This window comes from Natator depressus, chromosome 4 (genome assembly GCF_965152275.1).
Source record: "Natator depressus isolate rNatDep1 chromosome 4, rNatDep2.hap1, whole genome shotgun sequence".
Classification (NCBI taxonomy): Eukaryota; Metazoa; Chordata; order Testudines; family Cheloniidae; genus Natator; species Natator depressus.
Genome location: NC_134237.1, coordinates 136,535,067 through 136,542,038, shown reverse-complemented (window position 1 = coordinate 136,542,038; position 6,972 = coordinate 136,535,067).

Below are 6,972 nucleotides of genomic sequence, written 5' to 3'. Positions count from 1 at the left end.
TTAGGTTTGTGGGGAGCCCAAGCCTAACTTCAGGGGAGTCCACTCCTGCTCCTCCATTCCAACGCCAGGTGTCTAAGAGATCTGCTCTAGCTCAAACAAGAGTTCTGGGCTTGATGCAGGAATCACTAAGTGAGGTTCTCTGGCTGGTGCGGTGCAGAAGATCCGACTAGGTGATCATGCTGGTCCCATCTGGCCTTAAAGTCTAGGAATAACTTTACTGGGAGTGGAGGGGGCTCAGAGCTTCAGGCTGTCCCACCATCCTAATGCCTGAGCTGAAGAGAGAAAGATGCCATCCAAACCTTTCCTGTTACTCCCCAGGTAACTTTAGAGGTTTCGGATTCCTGTGTCGCTATAGAGTCTGAGACCTGGATGAAATTCAGAAGATGGGGTGCACGGAGGAGGGGGGAGAATCCTGGGATTATGGGAACCAGGTGTGAACCCCTGGATGCCACAGCTGACCAAGCTTTCCCCTTATCTGGGCTGGGGACTGTCTCTCTTCTCCCTCATGTCTGGATTCCTGGCTTATAGTCCCCTGGAAGCAGCTTTAACTATTTAATAAATACAAGCTAATTAGGGAACATGGTTTTCCCCTCACCCAGTTGCACACATGGTTCAATCTTGTAGCAGAGAGCCTGCCCCGTTCCCATGGGTCAGAACCAGGTTAAAACCTTGGCCAGAGCCAGGGCCTGTCTGCCCTACCAGAGTTTAACACAGCTGGGTAACAAGGCTGTAGCCAAAGTATGTCATTGCATGATTTGTTCTTTCCTGTGTGGACAGAAACTGCCATGTAATAGACATGGCCTTTTTTGGGAACCTCCCACCATTGCAGCTCCATCAAGAGTAGGAGCCCTAAAGCAGACAGTGTTCTAGACCACACTCAGTCACTGACTTGCTGGTGACCCTGGGCAAGTCCCTACCCCTCGCTGTGCCTCAGTTTCCCCTCCCGCCCCTTGTCTGTTTGAGTTGTAAGCACTCAGAAAAGGACTGTCTCATACCCAGCACAATGGGCCTCTGATTTCAGCTGTGGTCTTCAGGTGCAAATGAAACTCATGTAAAGTAACATTGTCTCCCAGAAAAGTCCAGTACAGAGCCAGTCCAAACCAGAGAACCAGCAATCAATTATGAGTTAAGGAGGGGGTCATGTGCGATCCATTTTTAAGCAGAGCTCAGTGAGAAGCCCTGTTTTAACACACAGGGGCTGGTTAGCCCTGGGTTCTGTTTCAATGTGGTTATTTGCATAGTGTAGACAGGGCCTAAGAACCAGCCAGATTAAAGGACTTGCCCCAGGAGAAGGGGGCAAATGCTTTTTGCTTCTCTAGCTCCTTCCATTCCAAGTTCCCTTGGTGCGTTACAGGTACTGTCCTCCACAGCCCCCAGTAGGCAAATCAACTCAGGGTGATTATCCCTTCAAACAGAGAGTGAAACCGGGGACCAGGGTGTTGGGGTACCTTCCCGGACCGTTTCTACTCAGGTAGAGAACACCGTGTGCTGTTCTGGGAGAGCACTTGAGCCAGTTCTCTGGAATCCAGAAGCACAGTTCGAATCCAGACTCATCACTGAGGTTTCTCTACGGGCATTTCACAAAGCTACACCTGAGCTGATCAACGTACAGAATTATAAATCAGAATATATACATATTTGAAAACAGATGCAGATTACAGCCTACATTATATTCCACGCTTTATGGTAGGTTTACTAATTGCGGGAACCAATCCCTGAATAGGTTTTAAGCTGTCCATGCACTACAAGGCTAGTGAGGAAAGCTGCAAATTTACCCCATATTACTCTTCTCCTTGCTACTTCTTTATTTACTAGCCACATATTATTTACAAGGAATTCACGCTTTGTCCACTGTTAGCCTCTGTTTCCCTTATTTCTGTTTTCTTTCATTGTTCATGCAAGGCCCATGCTGGGAAGCAAAGTGACTTGTCCAAAGCAGCAGGAGGAGAGACAGTAACAGACCACAGGTTTCCTGACTCTTATTCTGGCATCTTAAGGACAATGCCATCCCTCTCGGTCTATTTGCCTGCCTATCTAAAGTTCTTGAGCTGGGGAGATATTTGTCTATCCTTAACTCAGAGGACTTTACAAAGGAGAAAGCCAGGGAGAGCCTAGAAATAACCAAGCAATTGGAGTTGAGGGTTGGGTGTAGAATGCCTTATTTTAAATCTTTCTGAACCGAGCTGAACAAAATCTATAAGGATGAGTGAAAAGAGGCACAGAATAGACTGAGTCTATGGATAACTCTGCACTGGAAGTAAGGGGAAGCCTTTTATTGGGTCTGGGGTACAGGATTCTGCAATCAGTAACCCAAAGGTGTGCTCAAGTAATAACCTGCGGTTAAATCATGCCCTCCAGCTGACTTCTGAGAGTTCCCAAACTTCATGTAGCCAGGATCAAATCAGCCCTGGTGGGTGGGAGATAAATGATGGAGATAAAATTCCAGCAAAAACAAGTTAATAACCCCACCAAAATAATAATTAGGTGAGTTTAAAAGGAAATGATGCAGCACTTTGAAGTCTGATCAACTTTTAATGTCCCATCAGGCTCCTAACCCATGGTTGCCCTTTAGTGTCTGAGTCTTGATTTTCCACATTTTGCCCTTTGATGATGGAGGCTGATGTGTTACAGATTAACAGGAGGAGGGATTGAGGAAAGCGCCTCCAGTCCTCAGAAACTGCAGCAGGTCTGATCCGAGGATCCACTTTCCTTTCTCGGGGCTTGTCTACACGGGGTACTGCCGAGAGAGGACAAGGGATATGGGGAATCACTTTCCTTTAGACTGAGAAGAGAGATTATGGAGCTAAGGAAGGAAGATGTAGGGAGAGGATGGGGGAAAGACAGAAAAACACCTGCAGTACAATCTGAATTTACTCACAATCCCAGAGCCAGTTCTCTCTCTCTCTCCTGTGCCCATCTCTGCTCCTCTCATTTCGCTTTTGTTGCCCGGCTGGAAAACACAATAACTATTTACCGAAGGCGCATAAAATTCCCGCAGGAGTTCCAGTCCCTTCTCTGGTCAGGATATGCCCCTCCGACCTTTCAGTCCTGTCAGTTACCAATCCGGAGCACGCCTCATTTCTCGCCGTCGCCAGAGTTTTGCGTGGCTGGTAAAATCGAATCAATCCCGAATTGTCTCCACTGGTAACTTTCCTTAATTTTGAATCCGGTCGCTCCTTTTTAATTTTTTTTCTGGTCTAATTATCGTTTTTTTCTCTTCTAATAGGTTCCCCCAAAGAAACACTCATTTCGCTCAGTCAAGACAGATCAAAACTAAGTCCCAGCTTCGCCCTGGAGAAATTCAACCGGGAGCAGGGGGAGAGAAAAGGGGCTCCTTTCTTTCTTTGATTAAATGGGTCCCGTAGACTTGCCAGCCTGTGTCTCTGATTTTTTCTAAAGAGCGGCTCTCTCTGGCCGTGGAAATTCCGCCTGAAACAAGGGGCTTGGGTTACCCTGGAAAAGGGGGAAGATCTGATTCCTAGGCAGGTGCCTTGAATGAGAATCCGACAGGAAATCACCGGCAGAGCAGAGATGGTGTTGATGGTTTATTTTATTTCCAGTTGTTTCCCCTCCTGGGTAGCCGGGGAAACTTGCACCACACAGGCAAGCCGCCCTGCAAGGGGGTTTACGGATTGATTGGTTTTTAATTCGCGCCTTGTAATAACCACCTGTTCGCAAAAGGAAAGTGAAGTGATTTAGCACTGGATGTAAACAGCAGCGCCTCTTAAACGGGGTCAAGTCCGCTGCACCAGGGCAGGGAGCGAGCTGAAACTGACGGGGCTGTGATTGCTCCGGAGCGGGTGGCTCTCTCTGCAGAACAGAAATAATAAACACCGTCTTAGCGGCTCCCTGTTCGCTTTCGGCGGCCCGAGTCGTCTCAGGGCACCTTGGAGGCAGAACCCAAATTCGGAGCTTCTGTGCGAAGAAAGACCCTGTTAAACAGCGATGTATCCTGCAGAAAGGAAGCCTTGCCCTCTGTTTTAATGGCTAGGGAACAAAACGCAGCCGCTCCTGTGAGCCTTGTTCTTTAAGGGTTTTACTTCTCTTTTGAAAACGACCTCCCGTTTTCTGCCAGCCGCAAATTGGGATGTCTCTAGAAAAGCCTAAACTTTCCTCTGTGTGCAAAGGGTCCTGCCTTTCCCACCCTCTCGCGGCCCCCGCGCGAGATGGTGGATACGAGCTGCTGCAGCGGCAGGAAAAGGAGCCGTGTGAACGCTGCAGGAGCGGAACGGCGTCTCCAGGCCGAGCTGATCCTGGTGAAGTCGCTTTCAAAATAGAATTTAAACCGAATTATTATTTTAAAAGAGAAAAGCCGACTGGGCATGTCTGGCTGGCAGAAATGGAAGCTCGATGATTTAGGAATAAGGACTAAATTATTTGCTCCACAGCAAAACCGACGTCGGGAAGCCCAGTTCAAACGGCTCCGGGAAAACAGGCAGCTGCTAGGAGTGACAGGTTTTGACACGTAGGCTGAACCTTCTGGGGGTTACCTCTGTGCACATCAAATACAGACAAGCTTTTATTTTTAGATTTTCTTTTTTACCCACCGAGTGCGCTTGCAACAACAACAAAACCCACCCCGAAATCCCCAAATCAAACACACAGAGCCCTGCCTTTAAAAACGACTTTTTTCTTTTTTACACTGGGAAGAAGAATTCTTTGTTTTTTCCTTCCCAGTGGATCACTGCGGATCTGAAACCGCAGGTCCCTGGTTTCTAAAGCGTCTAATTTTACTCCGCCAAAGTCATAATGGTGTTTCCCGATGGAGACTTGTCCCAGTGCTCGGGAGGCTTTGATCCTGAATACAATAATCTCCCTTCTTAGGTCGATAGCCTGCTCACCTCCATCTGTCTCTCGCCGGTGAGTCGTTTCACATCAGTCCTGGGAAGATCTCTGGGTTTCCGAGCGGAGCCGGTGTGTGCGCAGGGCCTGGCGCTACACGGCGGTTTGATTCGAACCAAACCTCCCTTTTCCCCTCCTCGGGCGGAGCAATTTTCACTCCACTTCGCATTCAGCTCGAAGCCCTTTCTCGTGTCTTAAAATCCTAATCTCCCCCACACCTCCAAAGGCAGCGGAACAAAAGGCTCCGGAGGTCCCGTCTATCAACCTCGGGGCCCGATCCCTTGGGGAGCCAGCGGACTCCAGCCTAAACCGCTCTGCAAGGTCTGGGGCAGGCAGACAGCGCGCCCACAAATAAACACACACCGGGCTAAAGGAGACAGGTGTTTGCTCGCCGCCCGTGCGCGCTTAAACCCGCTTGCACCACGCGGGGACCTTCGTTGGTGTCTCCCCATAAGAGCGTCTCGGTCTTTGTTTATTTGTTGCCCTGTGTTTATTTCTCTTTCTTGGAACCTTCTTCCTGCCCCCAGAGCCAATTCGACCGGCCCGGCCCTACCCCATCCCCCGCTTTGCGTCTCATCCTTCCCCTCACCTGCAGCCTCCTGGCTGGGTTTGCCAGGGCAGCAGTTTTGCTCTATTCGTTTGGAGCGGTGTTTTTACGTGTGTGTCTCCCACCGCACCCCTCCCAGCCCCACTTCGGCCGAAGATGCCCAGAGGAAAAAAGAGGGGGAAACCCTGGGGGTCTGGGCAGAGATCTTGCTGGGGAAGGAGCAGAGATCTTGTTGGGGAAGGATCTGTGTTCGCGGCTGTGTGTTGCCTTGATCGCCCTTCCTAAGGGCCGTAGGAACCTCAGGACAGGAAAGCAAGAAGAATAGAAAGAGAGAAGGGTCTCCCCCCCTCCCCGGCCTTATTTAGTAGTTTTTCCCCCCCTCCTTAAATAGTCTTCCTTTCCAGCAAAAGGAAAAGATCGTGGGTTGCCTGCTTGGTGCATTTCAGCCCACTGGAGTGGAAAATAGACTTTACACCCTCATTATAGCGGACGCTCCGGAGCAGCCCCCTCCTTCACAGGGTTAACAAAACTTCAATCAATGTACGGACACTGGACTTCTCCAACAGGGAGCCAGAGCCAAAACCTGGGGTGAACTCTGCGAGAGAAGGGGTGGAGACCTTAGAGCACGAGGAAGCGGGGTAATAACCAGGGCTCGGGGAGTTTGCACCAGCGGCTGGGAATTCGCATTGATTTTTTTCCCCACACGTCCCCCTCCCAGTCTGCGCCCTAATTAAAAACACCAGGTGCATTGAGTTGGCCGGTGGGGAGATGTCACAAAGCCAGAGCTACCCCATCTTTGAGTCACCGGGGTCAGCCACGAGCTCAGAAAGTTAAGAATAATCAGGCCGACCCCAAAGCATGAGTGTACCCCGAGATCCTGTTGTCCCGAGTGTCCTTTGATGTGAGAGATTTACACTTTCAACTGAAAAGAACCCGTCAGAAATTGTCCACCACTGAGCCGCGTGGTAAGACAGTCAGGGATGTCTACCCATCTATCTGCACAGAATTATCTTCTTCCTACATGAGCACATTCCAGGACGTCTGTGTGTGCAACACACACACACACACAATGCATGTGTGTAGTTATCTGTCAGGGGATGCTTTTAAACATGGATATGGTTCCTATAAACAACCCAATCCACAATAATCAATTCTGCACGTCTTTGGAGCAGAAGCCTTAAAACAGTCTATTTAAAAGCAAACCAACCAAACCAAACCAAAAGACCCACAAAAAGACACATCGCCGCTTCTGAAACCAGCATCCTTTCCACAGCGGATCCTTTCTTGCCAGAGAAGAAATAAATCAAATTTACACGGGGAGAAAGTGCCTGCGTTTGCTGTCTGCTGGCTGTGAAGGTGAATCTGAAATCTCCTAAGGAAATCAGGGAGCCCCAGAGCTGGCAGGCTGTCGGTGGGTAACATTAGGTGTTGTTTTTAAGGAATAACTGTTTGAAATAATGTGGACGCAGATTGTGACGGCGCAGCCTTAAAAACCTCCTGTTGCTCTCCTGGGTGCTGCGCTGCCCTACGATTTTGATCCACACCGCGTCGGGTTCAAAGTGGATCGAGCGATTTCTCTCCGA